General features: G+C 41.9%; 1 protein-coding gene across 4 annotated transcripts in view; it reads left to right on the top strand.

The window, feature by feature from the left end:
- TJP2 (tight junction protein 2) overlaps window positions 1–22,668 on the top strand; it is a 133,778-nt gene that overhangs the window by 3,333 nt on the left and 107,777 nt on the right. For 2 of the 4 annotated variants that reach the window (XM_082470869.1, XM_082470870.1), the window contains exon 2: window positions 21,949–22,168. The exons of the other annotated variants lie outside the window; for them this stretch is intronic. The gene's annotated coding sequence lies outside the window, so the exon portion shown is untranslated. The remainder of the gene's footprint in view (window positions 1–21,948; window positions 22,169–22,668) is intronic. 4 annotated transcript variants of the gene reach the window in all.

The raw sequence follows: 22,668 nt of genomic DNA, 5'->3' as shown, positions 1-22,668 counted from the left end.
AGACATTGAATACAGTTCACTGTGCCGTACAGTAGGTCTTTGTTGTTTATTTATTTTGTAGATAGTAGTGTGTATCTGTTAATCCCAAACTCCTAATTGATAGAAAGCTTCATAATACTGAAAGTAATCTGCTTGCATCTGCTCAAAATTATCCAGGTTGTGGTTTGAGAACATGCTTTTCAGTGAGAACAGAAATGTGAATTGGCAAGCTAATAAAAATGGTTTCATTCATGATCTAACAAAGGCATTGTTATAGATCAAGAATGTGGTTCAGAATACATAAGTGATCAGAGATATTGGGAAGATTTAATAAGTAGCTGAATAGTGGCAGATCCTTAAAATTCTTCCCAAATTCTTTTTTCTCTAAGACCCTTGACTTTTATTGTCTTATGACTTTCATTAGAATGAGGCTATCACCTTGTAGGAAGGAACTTAGAGCTCCCTTTGATTGAAAAGTCCCTTTGAAATGATGAATGAAGATAATTCAGATAGGCAAGATTTGGCAGAAAATTCTTCTTTTTCAGGAGATTCTTGTATTCACAGAATTTCAGAATGTTATTATTATTTTTTTTTAATTATGGTAAGGCAAAGAGAAAATGTTTCCCCTCCTCCACTATGTTCTCTTCTGAAATAGCAATATAGTTCAGTGTTTTACTTGGTGAACAAATGCTATTTTGTAGTCCACACAGGAGAAAAAATTCCTAGAAAGTGTTCAGTGAATGGATTTATCAGTAATTCAGTGATGCCTGGAGAATCACTTGGGGAGTTTAATAAAAATGGAACCTCTCCAACTACTCCAGACCTTCTCTGAGTGAGACTCCCTGCATTGGAATCTGTAGGTTTAATAACACCTTGGGTGATTCCGATATATAATTAGGTTTGGGAGTCACACACACACATGCAAACTAAGATGTTGAGAAATTAATCTGGAAGTACAAGAGAACACAATTTTATATTAAACATGAAATAAAATTAATGATGAATTCTTCCTTAAAATTAGGTAGTCATTGTTTCAGTTTGGCAAATCGAATAAACACTTTTTGATGTTGGTCTTCATTCTTGAGATCTGAGGTTCAGAATCCTGAATGTCCAGAAAAACCCACTGGTCTCCCTAAGGTATCAAGGTATTAGACTATTTGATCCAGCATCAATGAACTTTTGTCGAGTGCCCATTTTGAATTGGACATTTTCATATATATTCTCAATAAATCTTTACAATGACTTTGAGAGAGGTGTTTCTTTTTTTATAATATTACAGACGAGAAGACTGAAGCCAACCTGGGTCTTCCTACTCTAGAATATGGTCCTTCCATGTAGAATAATAAATCCCTGCCTACTAACTCCCTTTCACCTCCAAGAAACTATGTATTCATTAATTCTTTTTTTAAAAAATAAACTTATTTATTTATTTATGGCTGTGTTGGGTCCTCAGTATTTTGCGCGGGCTTCCTCTAGTTACGGTGAGTGGGGTCTACTCTTCATTGCGGTGCGCGGGCTTCTCATTGTCATGGCTTCTCTTGTTGCGGAGCCCCGGGCTCTAGGCGCGCAGGCTTCAATAGTTGTGGCACGTGGGCTCAGTAGTTGTGGCTTGCGGGCTCTAGAGCACAGGCTCAGTAGTTGTGGTACATGGGCTTAATTGCTCCGCGGCATGTGGGAATCTTCCCGGACCAGGGATTGAACCCGTGTCACCTGCATTGGCATGTGGATTCTTAACCACTGCACCCCCAGGGAAGCCCTCATTAAGTCTTCATTCAAATCTTTTGGAACATCAGGTACTAGCTGCTCTAGGCTTTGAAGCAAATAAAAAATGAGCCCAAACTGAAATAAATTCCAAAAGAGCAAAGGAATCAACAGCAAAGGGTTCTTTCCATGGTACCACAAGACCTCTGATGAGTGATCAATTAGACTATACGTGGCTTGAATGTAGCATTAGCATAGCTAGTCCAGCTCCCAGAAAAAGCAAGTCATGGGCATTCTCCTTACTGAGACCGGTCAGCAGTACCATCTCTGCATATCAACCTGATGGTATTTACGAGGCACCCCAAGATGCTACACAGTGTGGAAGAAAGGGCACAGAATTCAGGTGCAAAAGAACTGATATTTACCCTGACCAGCTGACTGAGCGGGAGTAAACCTCATAAACTCGGAGCCACCGTGTCCCTAAATGTAAAATTAGGGAAATAATTATCTCCCTCTAAGATTATAGTAAGGACTCAAAAAGACCTTTTTTATAAAAATGCTTGTAAACTGTAAAATGATAATAAAAATGTCTTACCTTCATTTTGGAGAAATTTACAATGCAAAGGAGACAGAAGAAGCCACACATCTGAGGTACCTCACACATTTTACTTAACTGAGTTTGTTTTTAATTCTCTTCTAGCTTCTAGGTCATTCTTTAAAAAACAGTTTTATTGAGATGTAAGTCACGTGCCGTACAATTCACCTGTAAAGTGTGCAATTCATTGATTTTGAGTATATTCACAGAGTTGTGCAACCATCACCAGAATCAATTTCAGGACCTTTTTGTTGCCCTAAAAAGAGCACCACCCCTTCATGAAGCCCTTCCACCCCTTAGCTGGCACCTTCTAATCCCCTACTTCCCCCACCTTAAGTAACCACTAATCTACGTTCTGTCTATAGATTTGCCTATTCTGGATATTTGTTATAAATGGAATTATACAATATGTGGTCCTGTATTTCTGGCTTCTTTCATTTAGCATGTTTTCAAGGTTTATCTACATTGCAGCATGTATCAGAGCTTTCTTCTTTTTATTGCCAAATAACGTTCCATTGTGTTTATCACATTTTGTTTATCCGTTCATCTGTTGATGGACATTTGGGTTGTTTCTACTTTTTGCCTGTCATGAATAATACTGCTGTGAACATTCATGTTTTTATGTGGACATATGTTTTCATTTCTTTGGAGTACATACCTACAAGTGAAAAACATATCTAACTCTATATTTAACATTTTCAGAAACTGCCAGACTTTTCCAGAGTAGGTGCACCAGTTTACTATCTCATCAGCAATGTGTGAGAGTTTCAATTTCTCCACATCCTCATCAGTCTTTTTTATTTTAGCCATCCTAGTTGGTGTGAAATAGTTTTAATTCACACTCCTCTGATGCCTTATGATGTTAAACATTTTTTCATGAGCTTATTTATTAAGCCATTCTTTCCTGACCTTTTTTTAAATCCCCTTCTAGGGGAACACTAGATAGAGGAAGAGGAAAATCAATTTTGAATAAATTCCCTAGTTTCAATGGTTTAGAAAAATACTAAAAATGTAAATTGAGCCCTTTGCTCTTTTAAAATTTATTTTGGTTTTGGCTCATCTTTTTATTTGCCTTGGGGCCTAGTACATGTAGTACCTGATGTTCCAAAGGATTTGAGTGAAGAATTAATACATAAAAAAAATTTTTTTAAATTAAAAAAAAAAAGAATTAATACATAGATTCTTGGAGGTGAAGGGGAGTAAGTAGGCAGGGACTTACTATTCTATATGCTGATTTAATGCCCACTAAAAAATCATGCACCTCTCAAATGTTAATACACCAAAAAATATGCTTATGCTGATGGTGGACAGTTTATTATTTATTTGTTTGTTTGTTTGTTTGACTGCACAGGGTCTTAGTTGCGGCACGCGGAACCTTCATTGCTCCGTGCAGGATCTTTTAGTTGTGGCATGAGAACACTTAGTTGTGGCATGTGGGTCCTAGTTCCCTGACCAGGGATCAAACCCGGGTCCCCTGCCTTGGGAGCGTAGAGTCTTAGCCACCTGACCACCAGGGAAGTCCCGATGGTGGATATTTTAAACACTTGAACGAAAATATTGTTTGATATTTTGTTGGTTAACATCTGTCCATTCTACTTATTAAAATATGTAAGAATATACTTTACAAATCATATTAATAAATTGTTGATATCTTTTATTAGGGTACTCTTGATTTTATTTTCAAGTACTCCCAACAGGAGGGTAGGCTGATGGACATTTTGGTGTGAGTTCGTACATTTTTGTTCTTTCCCAAGCTGCATGGCAGTGTTTTTTCTCTAGAGCCATATGGAGAATCATCTTCATGTTCGACAGTTACAAATCAATCCTGAATTTTTAAAATACCTGTTGGCACTTTAGAGGCCCACTCTATTGAACTTGGGTTGTGCTGTTTGGATCTTGTATTACTGGCAAATGTCTCTAGAGCAGTAAGAGAAACAGGGAAATCATCTGGATTTAGAAAACGAAAACTACTTCCATTTGAAAATTAAGACAGCCTTAGAATAAGCAAATGGAAGTGTGTGGTTCACACACACATTGGGCTGTATCTGAATCACCTAGAAGCTTGTTAAGACACACATTACTGACCCCCTGCGTTTGGTTTCTGAGTCAGTCAGTCTGGGGTGGGGGCCCGAGAATCTGCATCTCTAACAAGTTCCCAGGTGGTGCTGCTGCTGCTGGTCTGGGGGCCTCACTTAGAGACCCAGGGGATTGGAGGCATTTGGAAGTGTAGGAGCAGAGCAAGAGTGAGGGAGGGGACGAGGCTAGAGGTGAGCTCACTCATCCTGTGTATACAGGAGCTTAGTAGGGCTGAGGAAGTAGAGATGACCCAGGCTGGGCTGGGAACTGGGACATAGGGATTCTGTGGGGAGGGGTGGCTGGAAGAGAAGCCTCTGAGATGGGGGAGAGGTGGGGAGAGAGTTCTGAGGAGACAAAGGCCAGTGAGGCCCCCCAGCTCCATGTAAACAGGGGACCGAAGACACGCCTTTTCGCCACTTCTAGGAAGGCCAGCATTACCAGGTAGTGGGATGGGCTGCTTGGGGACAGGGCCAAGTGTGGACTTGCCTTCATAAGATAAGGGGTCCCTTTAGTCCTTCGGGCCACAGTCCTGGAGTCGTGACTGGCCCTCTCCCTCTTGCCTGTTACCATGAATCATAGTCAACCTGGAAACCGAGGAGCTTTGTAAGCCAGAGCAGGAGTCCTTTGTGCAAGTAGTGGCCATCGAGTTTTAGTTTTCTTCCTTTCACACCTTTGCCTGCTCAGCTTAATGGCTTAAAAAATCTGTGCTACCAGGTGTCTGGTCTCCTTAGCATAACTTGGTACAAGCCTATTCTGAGGGCAGGTGCTGGCAGCCCATGCTGTGAAGGTCAGAAGGTTTGCTACAGAAAAGAAATCCAGGAAGGGCAGCGGCCCACTGCTATTGGGTCCTGTGAAGGTGAGCTGTGTCCCACCCTCCCTGCAGTTTCACAGACGTGAGACAAACATCTCCTCATTTTATTTCATATTTTTCTGAAAGGAATCCTCATTGTACCTGAGAATATAAAGCACTTCTCTTGGGCTTTGGAACAAGGCCGAAACCTGCCCCGCAGTGTTCTGTGTTACCATCTGGGGGCACCTGCCGTCAGCAGAGGGAGAGGGTTTAGTATCAGTGGGTGTTAACCCTGCCCAGCTCTGCCTGTGACTTGCTGCTGAGCTCAGGAGCTGAGTAGCCACCGCCTACTTTAGACTCACCTTTGTGTCCTCCATCCCACTCAGCCAGTTGCACAATTTTACATTCCTGTGGGCCCAGGGTGTGCAATTCCTCTGGTAATGGTCAGAACTGGACAGGAAGTATTTCTCAGTCCTGCTTCTGGGAGAGATTGTGTCTCGGGATACTTAAGGTCACCTCCAGTTTCAGTGATTCACTAGGAAGACTCACAGGCTTAGCATGTAGTCATAGTTGCCTCTATGATTATTACAGTGAAAGAGCACAAAGCAAAATCAGCAAATGGAAAGAGTACACGATCGAAATCGGAGAAAACCAGGCACAAGCTTCCAAGTATCTTCTCTAGATAGAAGATCTAGCTATCCTCTCAGTAGAGTTACGCAGGACATGCTTAATTCCAATAGACCACATGTGTGAAATGTTGCCAGCCAGGGAAGTTCATTAAAGACTCAGTACCCAGGGTATTTTTTCTGGGGACTTATTATGTTGGCATCCTCTGCGGAGCATGTACCAAAAGTTCAGACTCCCAGAAGGAAAGCAGATGTTTAGCCTAAACCGCATTATTTGTGTAAAGAGTTTAGGGACAGAGAGCAACTCTAATCAGTCCCGAGAATGGTGGAAGATTCCTCAAATCCAAGTTCCCTGACACCATTCAAGGGCCAATCCTGTAAGCAGGCCTCTCAAAGGATGTTAACGCTTTTGTGCACAGATGGGGACGAGGATAGAAAGCAAGGACGGTGGCAGAAGCCCTTGCACTTGGAGGAGGGGTCCGTCCATGCAGCTTCAGAGGCTGGTTCTGTAGGAGTTTTTCTCCCTTTGACCAAAGTGGCAGAGGGTGGAAGTGAACTTGGGTTTTGCACTCAGATCTTGGCTTTAGGATGATAATAGGGACACCTTCACTTCAGGGACAGAGAAGGGTGAGAGGGCACATTGGCAGAGTTCAAAGCCCTGTTCATTCATGTGTTCATTCATTCTCAGCATGCCCTATTGATGCCATACTCTGCCAGGCCCTGTGGCAGCTGCTAGGGGTACAGTGATCAACAGAGCAAAGTCTCTGCCGTCATGGGATCCTAGAGGGAGACAAATCAGTAAAGAGGCAATTCCATTTCATTATGATGGGGACATACCAAGGGCCCCAGGGCACCTACCCAGGCTTAGTGGGTGTCAGAAAGTATGAATTTTGTAATCAGACCAACCTGGGTAGGAATCCCACCTCCACGGCTTCTTACCAGTGTGGCCCCGGGAAAGTTAACGTAGGCATTTGGTGCCTGAGTTTCTTCATCTGAAAACAGAATTTCCATCCACCTCTTAAGGTCCTTGTGAGAATTAAACAAGGTACTGCCTGTGGGGAGCACTTATCTCGGTGGCTGGCACAGAGGACATGTTCACTATGTAATGGTTCAGCCACATCTAGGCAAGGGGAAGGGTGTGTTAGCAGGAGGGGGTGGCATCTGCCACACCTGCTGTGTGCAGAGCCTAAGGTCAGAAGGCATCTCTAGCCCTGAGCTCATAGGTGCACCGCAGGCTTCCTTCCTGCCAGCTCACCCTACTAACCGATCTGAGAACATTCTTCGCTGTTTTGCTTTTCTGGCTCTTGGGGATATTTTTCCCTCTGCCTGGGATGCCTCAGCTCCTTTTGCCGCCTCAGGAATGCCTACTCATACGTATTATTAAGACCTAACTCAAGTACATTTTCTGTGAAGACTTTCCCAAGCCAAGCCCCTTGGACAGGATTGTCCCCTCTCTCCTTTGTCCCATCCCTGTTCCATGGTCACTCGCCTCCCTACTGCAGCATGCTGGGTTGCAGTTACTTGTTGCTCCATTCAACTGGATGGCTCTGGAGGGCGGGGACAGTTTCGTATTATTTGTATGTACAACATCCATCAGAGTGTTGGATAGGGAGCAGCTCAGTGGTTGTCCCAGGAGTGAATGAATGAATGGAGTATCGGGTTGGACTTAGAAAACCCAACAGGAAATGGATACAATGTCAGCAAAATAGCTTACAGTCTAGTGGGGGAGATAGATAGTACACAGGTATAATTAGAGAAACGACACAAGGGAAAGAGAGTCTGGCCCAGCAGCAGGTGCAAGGAGAGCGGGAACAGAGAGAAAGTGGCGGTCCAAATGTTGATGCCCTGGGCAGTGTGAGGTTATCTTCTGCATATCTTCTGGAGCGTGGGTGGCGTTGGAGGCTGGAAGGACTGGTCAGGCGGGGAGCCACCCCAGGAGAGCCAAGAGTCCATCATGGATCAAAGGATACCAGCACCTCAGCTGCCAAAGGGCAGGAGATCCAAGTGGACACTTGGAAGGTTGAAGTGGTCCACTTGGGAGCATGGAAAACTGGGGTTGAGGAACGCAGGGTTGATTGAGGAAGTGGCACCCGGTGAGCTGGGCTGGGTCTCCAACCTTATTCTGCTCAGGCTTCCATAACAAATTACTGCAGCCTGGGGGGCTTAAACAACAGACATTTATTTCTCACATTTCTGGCGGCTGGAAGTCCGAGATCGGGGTGCCAGCATGGTCCGGTTCTGGGTGAGGGTTGTCTTCCTAGCTTGAAAAAGGCAACCTTCTCACTGTGTGCTCACATGGCCTTGCTTAAGTGCATGCGTGTGGAGAGAGAGCCATCTCTCTCCATCTTCTTATGAGGGCGCTTATCCCATCATGCGGATCCTACCTTCATGACGTAACCGAAACCTAATTTACCTCCCAACACCCCACCTCCGATTACCATCATGCTAGGGATTAGGGATTCGATTGATGCATTTTGGGAGGACACAAACATTTAGTCCATAATAACCTGGGCCAATAAATATTTGCTGAGTAAATAATAATCATGGCTAGCACTTAGATAGCACCTCAGATGGTTAAGACCCTAAGTGTTTTGCATATACTTATTCAATTTAATTTTCACACAACTTTAATAAGTAGGTGCCATTTTTATGCCCTATATACAGATGAGGAAACTGAGGCCCTGGAGAGGTATAGAGGCTTGACCAGGTCATACAGCTAATTAAATGTGAAGCTGGGATTCAAACCCAGGCAGTCTGGTTCTAGAGAGCAGGGTTTTAACCATTATACCCTATTGCCTCTTAGGAAGTAAACCCTAATATTATTGGGTATCTATCATACGCTGATTCCTGAGAGAGGAGAGATGCTGCAGATACAGGGTTGGGTATGACATCATATCTACCTTCTAGGCCATCATAGAATGCTGAGAGAGACAGAGCTGTGATTTTTGAAGTCAACTGAAATATACTGAGGCCAACAAGGAACTTTGTTTCACCTTTCTTTTGTAACTGTGGTACATAGAACCATTGGCAGAGGCAAGTGTTTTGCTATTTCAGATGTATCTGGTGGCTGAAGTGCTCACAAAATTATATACATTGTTTAGGAAATAGTGGGCTGACTCATCAAATTAAAACTGACTATTTTTACTAGAGTTTCTGAAGTACTGATAATAATTAAATGATGGTAACACATATCCTAAAATTTATAATACTATCAAGATACAATTTGCAAAAAAGTAGAACCACTTATGAAAAAGTTTTTTTAACTAAAAATAAATATAGATAATTTAGAAATACTTTACAGGAAAATTTAAGACAAAATGACTTTAAAAACCTTGTGGTGTTTCAGGATCTTGACTATTCGGGAAGCTCATGTATATGTGGAAGCTCAGTAAACCCAGGAGGTAACTCACTTTTATTGTCTGGATGGGGGTGTCCAGGGGAAAACCCAGCCCATGAGGAGGAGAAGGAGGACAGTGACCCCTAGGTGGGAAGCCAGCTTGGTGATGGTTGTGGAGAGGCAGAGCTTCCTGGAGAAGCAGAAGGAAGAGGATGTCTTCTTGCCACAAACTTCACATTTGGATCCCCTGGAAATAGCAGATTTGGGAAAGAGGAGGTGAGGGAAGAGGAAAGCCTATAGCCAAGAGGGGGCTAGAGGGTAGGGGTGAGATATCCTTCTGTCTCAGAGGACGCAGCACTTCTGCTAGGGATCAGGAAGCAGATGTTCTGTCTGAATCCTCAGTTGCACTAGAACAGAGTAGGAAAGAGTCAGACCTGGACTTGAATATCGGCTCTGCCAGGTAGGAGCCGTGTGATCTAGGGCAGGTTTCTCAACTCTAAGCCTTAGTTTTCTCTTTGTAAAAGGGAGTCAATAATATTGCCTTCTCCCCGAATTGCTGTGGTTCAGGTTTCATTGCTCTTACGGTTATTTTTTGTCTCACGTCTGCAGCCTTCTGTCTTGAGAGAAGGAGGTTTTGTCTAGCCTCCCACACTCAGCCAATGATCATAAGCTCCTTCTGAAGGAATAGAATTTGGCTTGAGAAGAACACGGGGTCATTGAAGCTTAGCTTCAAGGTCTCCAGCTCCTCACAGCCACAGCTCAGCTTGTTGTTTGCTTCAGACCTTTCCACCTCTTGCTCTGCCTCAACAGCTAATATCCCAACAGGCTGCATTTCTTTCTTGTGAAGGAGTCACATCATCTCATTTCCTCTCTCCTGAAGGTTTGGGGCTGCACTTTCACTCGAGGCTTGTTCAATCTGACATCACTAAGATGACCTGTTGAGTCTGCTTTTCTGTTCTCTTCTTCTGCAGCATTGGTGTAAACTGATTTTTCTCTCCATCTTGGGTGGTGAGATGCATGCTTGGTTTTGGAACATTAGTTTCCTCCTGGGTCTTCATGCCCGGTCATCAACATTATTGCCATCCCCTGATTCCAATTTATTACCCTGTTCTCTTCTCCAAGAGAAGCTGATTTTTTTTAAAATTTTTATTGAGATACAGTTGATTTACAATGTTGTGTTATTTATATATACATGTATGTATGTATATATACTTTTAAAGATTCTTTTCCATTATAGGTTATTATAAGATACTGAGTATAGTTCCCTGTGCTATACAGTGGGTCCTTGTTTTTTATCTATTTTATATACTTTATAGTAGTATAAATATGTTAATCCCAAACTCCTAATTTATCCCTCTCCTCCCCCCACTCCCGCTTCCCCTTTGGTAACCATAAGTTTGTTTTCTGTGTCTGTGAGGGGAAGCTGATCTTGAGTCATCAGTCCCACCAGACACTTGATATAACTCCCCACACAAGCCCTAGAGTGCCGTTTGGAGATCCCAAGTCTTTCTCAGTTGCTCGTAATAGTTTTATATGGGATTTAACTTCTTCCTCTTTTATTTTATTGGATTCAGCTTCCAGAGAACAGATCTTTCTCACGGTATCAGACATTGGCTCATCTTGAACATGACGCATTTTCTTTTCCCAGCTGATTTGCTATAAAGCATGTATGCTGGATCAAATCACAGGCTGGACATGTCCAGGCAACTCGCCTCTTCTGGGCTTTTATCTTTTTCATCTCACTTGATGAGGGCTTTCCTTTTTTTTTTTTTTTTTTTCCAAGTTTAGGTAGCATTATGGATTGAATTGTATCCCCCCCCCCACCCAAATTCATATGTTGAAGTCCTAACCCCAGTACTTCAGAATGTGACCTTATTTGGAGATAAGGTCTTAACAGAAGTAATCAAGTAAAATTGAATTCATTAGGGTGGGCCCTAATCTAGTATCACTTGTGTCCTTATAAGAAGAGGAAATTTGGACACAGACACATACAGAGTGAAGATGATGTAAAGACATAGGGAAAAGGTGGCCATCTATAAGCCAAGTAGAGAGCCCTGCCTCATGGGCCTCAGAACTTTTTTTTTTTTTTTTAATATATATTTATTTATTTTATTTTTGGCTGCATTGGGTCTTTGTTGCTGCGCACGGGCTTTCTCTAGTTGAGGCGAGCAGGGGCTACTCTTCGTTGTGGGGCGCAGGCTTTTCATTGCAGTGGTTTCTCTTGTTGTGGAGCACGGGCTCTAGGCGCGCAGGCTTCAGTAGTTGTGGCACACGGGCTTAGTTGCTCCGTGGCATGTGAGATCTTCCCGGACCAGGGCCTGAACCCATGTCCCCTGCATTGGCAGGTGGATTCTTAACCACTGCGCCACCAGAGAAGTCCCTAGAACTTTGATCTTGGACTTCCATCCTCCAGAACTATGAGATAATAGATTTCTGTTATTTATGGCACCAGTCTGTGGTAATTTGTTACGTCAGCCCTTGCAAACTAATACAGTCAGAATAAGAAATTCTGCCTGGAACCAAGAGAGATGTTAACACAGCAGCTGTCATGCACACTCCACCATCTCCCACTGATGTCCCAGGAGAGCGAGACAGGGGCTCACATCATCAGGTTCTTCTGCCTTGAACTCTGAAGTGTCTCCTGGGTTTGCCAAAAGTACAGCATTGAGGCAGGATGAGGCTCCTCCAGGGGGGCCCATGCACTGAGGCTCTGTGGCCAGCTCGGCCACAACACTGTGATCACTAAACAGGCTCTGCCTGGGAGCAAACCTGTGTCTGACACCCAGGCAGACCACCACTGGGGTGGATTGGGGTGGAAGCCAAACCTGGATCAGTGTGGAAGCCAAACCCACCAACACTGCCCCAGACTCCTTCTTAACCTTTCATTAATCTTCTCCTTCCATGGCCCAGAGGACCCACCCTATCCTCTGCACATGCCTAAACACATAATTTAAATTCATTGTGGTTCTACTTTCTTTTTCTTTTTTTAAAATTAATTAATTTATTTATTTTTGGCTGCGTTGGGTCTTTGTTGCTGTGCACGGGCTTTCTCTAGTTGCAGCGAGTGGGGGTTACTCTTCATTGAGGTGCGCAGGCTTCTCACTGCGGTGGCTGCAGAGCATGGGCTCTAGGCGTGCGGGCTTCAGTAGTTGTGGCTTGCAGGCTCTAGAGCGCAGCCTCAGTAGTTGTGGTGCACGGGCTTAGTTGCTCTGCGGCGGCATGTGGGATCTTTCCGGACCAGGGCTCGAACCCGTGTCTCCTGCATTGGCAGGCGGATTCGTAACCACTGCACCACCAGGGAAGCCCTGTGGTTCCACTGTTGAGAGATTAAACAGAAAGTATTTGAGAGAGAGCAGAAGTAACCTAGCCAAGTCTAGGTGGTTCAACCAAGAAGAGCTTTCTGGAAAAAATGAAGACGTAACTAATTAACAAGGAAAAGAAAATAACACACACACATGACATATATTTTATGCTGGACATTACATGTGCTAAGTGCTTTACAAGTAAAAACTGATTTGGTTTTTTTTTTTAATTTTCCCTGTTTATTTCTTTTTTTTCCCTCCAGTTTTATTGAGATATAATTGACATACAGCGCTGTATAAGTTTAATGTATACAGCATAATGATTTGACTTACATACATCATGAAATGATTATCACAAGTTTAATGAACATCCGTCATTTCATATAGATACAAAATTAAAGAAATAGAAAAAAAAATCTTTTATGATGAGCGCTTTTAGAATATACTCTCTTAACAACTTTCATATGTAACATACAGCAGTGTTAATTATATTTATCATGTTGTACATTACACCCCTAGTACTTATTTATCTTATAACTGGAAGTTTGACCTTTTGACCACCTTCATCCATTTCCCCCTCCCTCTACCCCCACCTCTGGTAACCACATATCTGATTTCTTTTCCTATGAGTTTGTTTGTTTGTTTTTGAAGTATAACTGGCCTACAGTGCTATGCTAGCTCCTGGTATACAACATAGCGATTTGGTATTTCTGTACATTTCAAAATGATTACCACAATATGTCTAATTATGATATGTCACCATACAAAGATATTACACAGTTATTAACTATATTCCCCATACTGTACATTTCATACCCATGACTCATTTATTTTGCAACCTAAAGTGTGTGCCTCTGATTTAGTTTTTAAAACAGCCCTATGAGGTCAGTGTTATTATTAGCCCCACTTTACAGATGATGAAATTGAGGCAAAGAAACATTAAGTGACTTGTCCAAGGTCACACAGCTAGTTAGTGGTGGAGCTGGACTTCAGTCCTGGGCAGTGTCATGCCACAGTTCATGCTAAGGAGGTTGGGGGCTGGTGTCGGCAGGTGGGATGTGGGATTATGTGAACTTCTTCTCTCTAGCCACTGGCCACAGACTGCTGGATCTCAACACTTCACACCTTGTGTAGTCCCTACCAAGTTCCAGAGACTCTGTCCCTTTCCAAAAGTTGCAGAGCAGAGGTGACTGATATCCCCTAACCCAATGAATGGCCAAGCCCTTCGTGACTTAAACCAGCTCCTGTCAGTGTTCTAAATTCTGTGCAATGCTACTGCTTATCTGCTCCCAGGCAAGAGACCTGCCAGAATCCTACAACTCTAGGTTCAGAGTAGAAATGGAACATGAACACAGTTTCTACCAACAGTAATAAGGAGTGAATTTCCCTCACATAAGGAGTTGAAAGTTTTTTATTTCTTAGGAATGAGGGTACTTATAGAATTACTATGTATTCAAGTTATTTGGGAGGTACAGTCAAGTGATTTAAATTTTGGCTTTTAATTATTCAGTAGCAGAGATTAAAAATTTGTGAAATATGGTAAGGGAGAACTTCCCCAGTTGGTGAGTACTACCTGAGCTGGGCGCCTTTCCTCTGCTCCCTATAGCAGGCCCGGAGACCCTACTTTCTCTTTTTGATGGTTTCCATCATTCACTTCAGCCCCTAGGTTCCTGTACCCTTCAGTCAGTCTCCCTATTTTCCCCACAAAATCACTCATCCTTGGGCTTTTCTGTAGCTGCAGGGGAGGGTCAGAAGTTTGTAAGTACTCCTTGTGCTTGTCTGCAAAGAAATGAGGATTAAGGAAGGTTTCTTACAGAGGTATTAGGAATGGAAAAAGAAGGACAGATGGGAGAGATGGAAGGAAGGGAGGGAGATGATATCCACTGACTAAAAGTACATCATCTCATTTATTATTTAAAGCCACCTCTGCACTGTGGTCTTCTTGCAGCTTTACAGATAAAGAAATAGGCTCAGAAGGGTCAAGTAACTTGTTCAAGGTCATATGGTGTTAAACAGCAGAGGTGGGATTCAAATCAAGTCTTCCCATTTAAACTCAGCTCTCTTTCCCTGTGTCACGGGTTTGGTATGACTGGGCATCCCAGGAATGTGTGAGGATGGCTTCAAGGTCTCATGCCAGGAGAGCCAGGAGGAGGATGCAAGAAACAGGAAAAGGCAAGAAGCAACTGCTGCTGGGGGCTGGGCAGTGGGTTCCTTCAGGTAGATATTGGGTTGGGTGGGAGGACAGGGTTGAAAGGACAGACTTGGTGACATCCAGTTGAAGGTAATAGTATAAACCCAGTAGTGAGTGCATTTTGAGACTGGCTATGAAGAGAGAAGACTAGTATGAGGTGACCGGGCGTTGGCGGGGGTGGGGGGAGAAATGGGGGTGTGTGTTAAATCTAGGAGATCTGCAACTAATCTTGAACTCTTTGTAATTCTCTTACACCATGTAAGTCTGTTTTTCTTACAGTGTTCTAGTGGCTCATCTGAGTAGCAAACATGTAAAGATGTATTCTATATGAAGCTACTGGGGGTGGGGGGTGGGGATGAAATTATGCCTAAAGTCATATAATTTATCTTATGTGCAGTGGAGTTAAAAAAAAAAAAAAAAAGGACTGTTTCCCCGACTCTTCTACTTTTAGTTAAGGCTTTTTTCAGCTCCCTGAAAAGCAGACCACACCCTGTATAACAGCCTGTTTGGGGCATTAGTTCATTTCCATTTTTATACTTCTAAAGCACAGGAACAGTTAGAATACCCCGTGAAGAAGGATGTCCACTGTTTTCCTCCCGCAGAAATAAGTAGAAATAATCAGTTCAAAGGGAAGGTCAGTCTTACCTGTGAATTTTTATATTCAATTTTGATTATTCAGAAAGAGACCTTGAGCATCCTGACTTAAAAGTTTTTTGGATCATGTATATTTAACAATTTTTAAAAAATAAATAAGTGATTTTTAAATCAAATAGTTGTAGTTATAAAGAATTTCTAGAACTCTAGAAATTGGAATTAACCAAGTTAATGAATATTTCCGAAGATGTTATAGAATTACAAAGAAAATAGCCTTATAATTACATATCTGGATGGAGTGTTTTGGCTAGATTTATTTTCTTCTGTGTTATTGTCCTCATGTACTATTATGAGGGAGTTCATACAAAGATGACAGTTTTTAAAAATAAATAAATAAATTAGAAAACTGAACAATCTTATTCGTGGAAGAAAAGCAAATTCTTTCTAATTACTTGCTAAAGCAGAAATTTTTTCCTAATGAAAGACCCAATTTTAATCTTGTATGACATCATCATAGATAAGAATCACTTTGTAAGAGTTATTACGTTAAATGCATCAGAAATTCCTACAGAAAATGAAACTCTAATACATGCCGTTTGTAAAGTATTGTCACTTTCACTGTAGTAAAACAGCTTCCAACGGATAACAAGTTTAGCTTGATTTTTGTTGTTGGTAACTCAGACTTCATTTCTTGTTTGAGAGGGTTGTGTAGTAATTTTTATCACGTGTCATTAGAAATACAATTTGTTAGAACAAAGACTGTTGTGTAAGTATAATTCCATCGTCCTGTATGATTAAATGAGGGCTGTATTGGAGCTTTTTTTGGCAGTGGCAGCTGTAGCCAACCAAGTTCAGCCTATAAAAGAATTCCTGTGACTAACTGGTACTAATTGTTTGTAAAACAACCAGTGGGAGTAATATCGTGAATGCTATGGAAATGGAATATTCCAAGATCAAATGGTTTGTCCCTTGTTTTCACCACTTACTTGTGGTCAGATTATATTACAGTATCCATGGGAGATTCATTCCAGGACCCCCAAGGATACCAAAACCCAGAGATGCTCATGTCCCTTATATAAAATGGCATAGTATTTGCTTACAACCTACACACATTCTCCTGTATACTTTAAATCATCTCTAAATTACTTACAATATCTAATATAGTATAAATGCTACATAAATAGCTGTAAATACAATGTAGATGCTATGTAACTAGTTGTGAGTACTATGTAAATGCTATATAAATAGTTGCCAGAGCTAGGCAAACTCAAGTTTTGCTTTTTGAAACTTTCTGGAATCCTCCCCCCAAAGGTTGGTTTTATCTGTGGATAGTAATCCTCAAATGTGGAGGGCCGACTGTAATTATATAATCGGGCCAAGTGAAGCGGGGGCTTTTAGCCTGTTGCTGGGGTTTTGGAAGATAACTTGGTGTTCATCTGTTCAGGCCTCTAATAAAGAGGGAAATTGAGGCTTAGAGAGCAGTTGAAGTGTTAAGTTACCGACCTTGAAACTTTTTTTGCTCACACACCCCATCAGATTTTTAAGCAGACTCTATAATATATATGAGTATATTACTTTATAAATTATATACTTTGGGAACTAAGATCCTGCATACTTCAAGGCGCAGCCAAAAAAAAAAAAAAGATATACTTTTATGTAATTTAAAATATACAGTAAGTTCCCTACATATGAACCTTCACATTGTGAACTTTCAAAGATGCGAATGTGCATTCTCATGCCCAATCATGTAAGTTCGTTCCCATGTCTAGCATACATTGTCACATGCAGCTTGCCCTCCGTCTCCTATTGCTGACGATCCTTCAGCTTTACCATCTCCCACCTCCTCTCCCTCCTCCAGTCAGTAACTTTTCTTGCCTGTTCACTTGATGCCAGCCCCTGGATGCCAGCTGTTGTACTGTGCTACTGTACTTTTCAAGGTACTGTACTGTAAGATTAAAAATGTTTTCTTTATTTTTTGTGGGGTTTTTTAATGTATTAGTTGTGTGAAAAGTATTATAAACCTATTACAGTACAGTACTATATAGCCGATTGTGTTAGTAGGGTACCTAGGCTAACTTTGTTGGACTTTGAAGAAATTAGACTTACAAATGCGCTCTTGGAACGGAACTCGTTCATATGTAGGGGACTTACTGTATTAGTTCCTAAGGTAAACATTACAAATATTTAATAACATAAATGCTTAAACTAAAATTTTAATAGACAAGAGACAAAAAAGAAATAGATGGTTTAATATTTTCTTCCCACACCCCAAAGATTGTTGGCATATGCAACCTATTTTGGAGACCACTGATTTAGGTCCCTTAAGTTAAAAAAAGAAAGAAAGAAAAAAGAAACTTGCTGTTAAGGAAAGAGAGAGACTGTGGAAGAAGAGTTCAAGATTTGGGGGGAATGTGGAAGGGTTTGGGACACTTACTCACTGTGAATATCTAGGTTAGTCAGAAGTATTACAGGACGACTCTCTTTGATTTTACTTCCCTTCTGTATATGAGTTTGTTTAGACGAGGAGCAGTACAACTCGTATTGCAGTAAATAGAAAAGAGAAAATAGCTTGAAGAAGTGGTCAGGGAGGCGTATAAATCAGAACTCTTTCAGAGTGACAAAAACGCAACTAAAACTAAACTTCACAAAAATCAATTTATTATCTTAATAAAAGTGTACCTAGGATCTCCTAGGATGACAGTTATCTTAGGCACAGCTGGATCGAGAAACTCAAGTGATGTCATCGCATTTCCCCTGGTGCTGTTTCTCAGCAACGAGTGGAGAGCCCTCTCTACCTGGCGGGGAACATGATTGCTAGCAGCTCGAACCTCCTATCAGCCCTGGTTACCAACTGCGGTGGAGAAAGGGCATTTCTCTCTGAATGTCTTATTTTCAGCCCCGGGGAGGACTGGTCTACCCAGGCTGGGTCATGTGGACTGTGGCCCCTTAGGTGGGCCGTGTGATGGACCATCCACCTTTACCCCATGAAAAGAGGGTAAGAAAAGTCCTTACAGCTGAGAGGAGACATTTATAAAAAAGGGAGAGGGGTTCGATTCTGAATATCTCCAAATAGTTATTATTTCCGTGCTAGCAGAGCTCACCTCTGTTGGGTTTTAGAGGTATTTAAAAAGATATTAAAAAAAAAAAAAACAGAATTGTTTCTCTATTAATTAATCTTTGCTTTGCAATTGACTCAAGCAAAAAGTTTATAGCATTTAGAAATGCATTGCCATAAATGACAACTGGAACTCCTTTTTCAGTGTCAAGCGCAGCCTTTTAGAGAGAGGTATTTATAGAAGGAGCAGATCTGCTTCTGATTTTAGTTCACCCAGAGGCACGCAGGCTTTTTGGACCAATTATTATTTTATTACTGGACCTTGAGATAAATCTCGTCCTGTGCCGTTAGTACTTGAAGGATTAGTGGCCTCAAGGATTTATGTGTGGATTAATTGGGGATTGTACGTTAGATTGCCGTGTTTAAAACCACCGTCATCCTGCAAGTCATTTTCATTAGTGCTTTATTCAAAATTCTCTAGCCTTATATAATACTGACGTCGCAGGGAAGTTTCTTTATTTATTCGTGGTTTGGCCTTGGCCTCGCCCCCGTGCCCTACCCCCTACAGTGGAGTGTAATAGCTCTGCCTAGGGGTACGCTGAGCGTCTAAAAGCAGAGCAGCTTCCGGTATTGCAAAGATTACTTCCTCTGCTTCAACGGAACAGTGCCCAAAATTTACTTGACCTTGTACTGAGAGAGACAAGATGAGGTACAAGAAATATACGGCTATTCTGGAAGCAGCAGTTGGTATCACCCCACTTAACAAAAGAGAACTTCTACCTGAGAGCAGAAGACACGTGAACCTTTGGCAGCACCCCGGGTAAGCAGCGGAGACCAGAAGATGCTTTGTGTGTTTCCGGGGCCTAGATGGAAGAAAGTGTCATCCCTGACATAAGGGTAATAGATGTTGAGTTCTTCGTTGAGAACTTGTTTCTTTCTTTGCTTTTCTTTTTGTGTAGTTAGCCTCCCATTTATTTGTTTAGTTCTTATCAGCATTTTAAATAACATTGCTCCCCAAAGCAATTTATACATTTTATCTCGTTTATCATATTCATTTTCTAAGCACACTACCTTTTTATGGCTAAAGTTAAATTCCATTTCAAGTTCCATCTGAGCTCAGATTCCAAATTTGTGTCATCTCAGCAAATGAGAACTTGTGTCTTCCTGGCAGATATGGCTTCCCCAGACTGAATTAAAATAGTCAGTAATGAAATTCATGGAAATAATACTCTAAGAAAATTCCTGGTCTAGCAGTCAAGAAGATGAAGTAATGGGTGTGTCTAGAGCCCATTTTTACATTCAGATATTTTAATTTCATGATTTTGAAATTTTTTTTACATGGTCTACAAACGTAGCAGTTCTTAAAGATGAAGTAAATTGTGCCTTATTTTTTTTTTTCCTACAATGCAAGTATTTTTCTGACTGAAGTGTACATGCAGACTATGTTTCAGGTAAACACTTCTCTTGAAACAGCAGTCTTTGCTTCACATCTCTTTCTACAGCCCCACTGATTTACCATGTTGAAGAAGGGTTTCTGAGTGGTTAAGTGGCCTCAATCCTGACTTTATTCTCTGAAGTCCTTCATCTGTGTCTTTTATATGTTGAGAAGTTTAACTGAAGGTGTCTGTATGGTGCACAGTATTTTTTTTTTTTTTTTTTTTTTTAATTTTATTTATTTATTTATGGCTGCGTTGGGTCCTCGCTTCTGCGCGAGGGCTATTCTCTAGCTGCGGCAAGTGGGGGCCACTCCTCATCACGGTGCGCAGGCCTCTCACCATCACGGCCTCTCTTGTTGCGGAGCACAGGCTCCAGATGCGCAGGCTCAGTAATTGTGGCTCACGGGCCCAGTCGCTCCACGGCACGTGGGATCCTCCCAGACCAGGGCTCGAACCCGCGTCCCCTGCATTGGCAGGCAGACTCCCAACCACTGCGCCACCAGGGAAGCCCGGTGCACAGTATTTTTAAAGACCAAATTCAATTTTTAAACTGAACAAGCCACACATTGGCACTCAAGGACCAACGTGAGGTATCTGTATAGCTAATGATATTTCTTTTTAAAAAATAGAAAGTCACTAGTTCATTTTATCATATAAACAACAGATATTCAGAAAAATAAGGAGGAAAAAAATCATCCGTAGTCCCATCTTCCTGAAAGGATTACTGTAATCATTTAGGTCAGTAGTTCTCAAGGGAGGGGGTGCAGTGGCAGGAATTGTCCCCTAAAGGATATTTGGCAATGTCTGGTCACAGTTCTGGTTGTTCCAGCCCTTGGGGGTTGTGCGTGGTACTGGTATCTAGTGGGTAGAGGCCAGGTATGCTGCCTAACATCCTACAATGGACAGGACAGCCCCCGCCCCCCACAATAAAGAATTATCCAGTAAAAAATGCCCATGCTACTGCTGTTGAGACACTTGATTTAGGTAGATTCTCTTCGAATCTAAAAGGTAGTTTTTATTGGAAATAAATTAGGTATTTCTTTGGGAAGTTTCAGAGATGCTTTAGAATGGAATCCTGAGGCAGCATGATGATGACAAGGATGATTTTGCTGTTGTCTTGAAAGTCAAAGGAAGTGAGTATATGCGTAGAGGGTGCAAGAGGTATAGAGTGACCCTAGGAGAGGCATTGTGGGTCAGTGTTTAGTGATGACTATGGAAAACATGCTGTAATGACCAAAATGTGATTCCTCAAGTAGCCCCTAGAGATTCGGCATACCTTAGCCCGGCCCTTTGTCCCAGAATGACAGAAATTTAGAGCTGGGAGGACCTTTTGTAAGGGATGGCAAACAAGTTTCATAAGTCAGGCCAAGGCCTGCTGATGGGTGGACGACTTAGAGGGTCAAGTCAGGGAGGATCCCCAGGCCAAGTATGGAATATTGTGAATAATGAGGGATGTTTGTTCTGGACATATAATTTGGAGAATTGGGAAGCTGCAATACACATGGCTGATATCTTTACCATTCCTTAATTCTAATTTGGTCTTCGAATTTTACAAGTGTGAAACAGCCTCTGAGTCATCATGATCAAGGGCTTGGCCCTCAGACAGCAGCTGGATGTTCTTAGTTTCTGGCTCAGGACCATTCATTAAGGGATTAACCCTAAACAAACACACGTGATTCAGATGTGTAAATTGATTGCCACATTCTTTATTTCTTTTTGGGGATAACCTTTTCCGGCCATCAGAATGAGTAAATACCCTAGGTAGAACCGCCTCTGGTTCTCCTCAATTCCCAAGTCTAGCCAGACAGAAGTCAAATTATTCATTCCAAAGTGATCCTTAATAAGGGAAGTTGAGTGTTCCTTTTTTTTTCTTAAGAGAACATTCCTTTAAGCCTGACGAAATAGCACTGCATCACAGGTCAAGATCTTCCTTATATCTGTAAAACTTTGAGTTCCTTGAATATACATGGACAAAACAGTATTTTGCTGATCCTCATTTTTTGTTTGCTGACTCTCTTATCACCTCACACAGCCTTCCTGTGGACATATAAATATCCCTTGCTGACCTTGTAGTAAACTCTCCTGGTATCCTAGGACGGATTATCTCCTACTGATCAATTTACTTAATGAGTTCTAAATCCTTCAGAGGCACCTTGATATCTTATTTCTCACCCTTTAATGTGCATATGAATCACTCTGTTAAATGCAGATTCTAATTCTGCAGATGTGTTGGGGCCTGAGAGTCTGCATTTTAATATGCTTCCAGGTGATACTGTCAGTTCAGGTGATGCCCACACAGTGGATGGTCCAGATGATGCTGATGCTTCAGTCGTGAACCACACTTGGAGGAACAAGCATCTAGAGAGGCACTTTCCATGATATCCTACTTGTTCTCTCTTGACCTCAGAGTTCTCTGATCTTCCTGAAAACTTTTTGTCCCAATACCTTCCCTCCCTGCAGCTGTTAGACATCTCAGTGGTAAGAAGGTAGGTGGTTGGCTGTGCTTCTACAGAGGGAAATCTGCCCACCAGCATTCAGACTGGAGATTTCTATTGAGCTGGTTGACTGAATAGTGGGGCCAGTATTTCTTCCAAGAATTCTATCCCTTTCATACTTTTCAAGAAATGTTCCAATTGCTGCAACTTACATATAATACTGCATAGTATTTAAGAGCAGCTCCTTTTGTGTTTTAAAACATAATTGGAAGTCAGGTCATGACTGAGTTTTCAAAACCTCAAGGAATTCTTTCACCACCAACCCCCTCCTCCTTTTAGTACTTTGTCTTGCTGTCTGCAAACAGGCCTGTGCTGGGGCTTCTACTCTGCAAAATGTAATCACATGGTAGGCCAGAACTGGCTGAACCAACCAATTGATTGAATATTGCAAGTTTATTGAAGCACAGATTGGATGTCTTACACATGTGTATATTGACCCTAATGCCCGGCAAATGACAGGTGCACAGCAAATATTTTGCCAGTGCTTACTT

The sequence above is a fragment of the Balaenoptera physalus genome, assembly GCF_965194825.1.
Source record: "Balaenoptera physalus genome assembly, chromosome: 7".
In the NCBI taxonomy this organism is placed as follows: Eukaryota; Metazoa; Chordata; class Mammalia; order Artiodactyla; family Balaenopteridae; genus Balaenoptera; species Balaenoptera physalus.
Note: the sequence above shows the minus strand (reverse complement) of the source record. Positions and strands in the feature narration are given on the sequence as shown.